The following is a 1819-nucleotide window of genomic DNA, read 5'->3' on the forward strand; positions in this document are numbered from 1 at the left end:
AATTTTTATTTTTATTGTGATTTGGGTGAAAATTTACAGAGCAAATACACTTTTCATACAGCAGATCACATACACTTTGTCTCATGACATTGACCACAATTTAGCACAATGCAACATCTCCCCTCCCATTTCCTCCCCATAGGTACCGCTTCCCTGTGACCATCCCTCCACGCACTCCTACTCCCTGAGCTGTCTCCCTGTGCCTGAGCAGCCCTTTGAGATGTTCTTTTTGACAATGAATTCAATACCATTCTTCTTCAATTTGTCATTCCTAGTATAGTAGGTCATATGGTTGTCTGATTCAAAATGGTCAAAAACAGTCCGTTTCAGCTCACTACTGCCTAGGATATTGATCTTTATGCATTCCATTTAATTCTTGACAACTTCCAATTTTCCTACATTGATATTTCATACTTTCCAAGTTCCAGTTATTAATGAATGTTTGCAACCATTTCTTTCGATTTTGAGTCATGCCGCATCAGCAAATGAAGGTCCCCAAAACTTTACTCCATTCATATCATTAAGGTTCACTCTACTTTAGGGAGATAGCTCTTCGCCAGTCATATTTAGAGTGCCTTCCAATGTGAAGGGCTCATCTTCTGGCAGTATATCAGACAATATGTCAAGGCTATTCCTAAAGTTTCTCCATAATATATCAGTGTTTCATTACTATTCATAAGGGTTTCACTGGCCAATTCTTTGAGAAGTGGATGGCCCCATCCTTCCCAGTCTATCTTTGTCTGGAAGCTCTGTTGAAATCTATCCACCAGGGGTGATCCTGCTGGTAAGCCTCCAGCCTTATAGCTTCACACATGCCACCACAGTAGGACAAACTGAGAGATGAGTGGTGAATCAGTGGTAGGATCAGTGAATTCCATGAGCATGCTCCTGTTGCCACACTTCATTTGCTATAAAGTGAGTCCCTTGACCTGAAGCAATGTTTTAGCACTGTGTGGGATACTATGATGGTGGATAAGGCCATCTGTGAATCCACAGATGGTAGATATGACAGAGGCATTGAGTGCAGAGAAGTCAAATCCATATTCAGCATAAGTGTCAATTCCATTAAGAACAAAACAGTGCCCTTTCCATGACAGAAGTAGTCCAGTGTAATCAACTGTCACCAAGTTACTGGCTGATTGCCTCAAGGAATCATGCTATATTGGGGCTCAGTGTTGGTCTCAGCTGATGGCAGATTGGGCATTCAGCATTGGCTGTAGCCAAGTCAGCCTTGATGAGTGGAAGTCACGTTGATTAGGCAATCCATAACTTCCATCCTTGCCACCATAGCCACTTTGTTTATGAATCCATTGGGTAATGATTGGAGTGGTGGGGAAAGAAGATGATGGTTTCTATAGAGTGCATCATACTATCCACTTGATTGTTAGAATTCTCCACTGCCAAGGTCACCCTTTGGTGAACATTCACATGAGACACAAATATCTTCATGTCTTTTGCTCATTCAGACAGGCCTATCCACATATCTCTTCCATTTACATCCTTGTCACAAATTTTCCAGTCATATTTCTTCTGACTCACTGACCACAGGCCATGAATCAGTGTATAAGTGCATATTTGGCCGTTTCTCCTTCCAAGCAAAATGAATAACCAAGTATACTGCTCGAAGTTCTGCTCATTGGGAGGATTTCCTCTCACCACTGTCCTTCAGGGAAGTCCCAGAAAGGGGCTGTGTGGCTGCTGCTGTCCACTTTTGAGTAGCCTACATATCATACAGAACCATCTATAAACCACACATAAGTTTTTCCTTCCTCAGTCAACTGATTGTAAGGAACCCTTCATGAGGCCATAGGTGCAGACC

Source organism: Orycteropus afer, unplaced genomic scaffold (assembly GCF_000298275.1).
Source record: "Orycteropus afer afer isolate SDZICR_OR568_19922 unplaced genomic scaffold, OryAfe1.0 scaffold00101, whole genome shotgun sequence".
Taxonomy (NCBI): Eukaryota; Metazoa; Chordata; class Mammalia; order Tubulidentata; family Orycteropodidae; genus Orycteropus; species Orycteropus afer.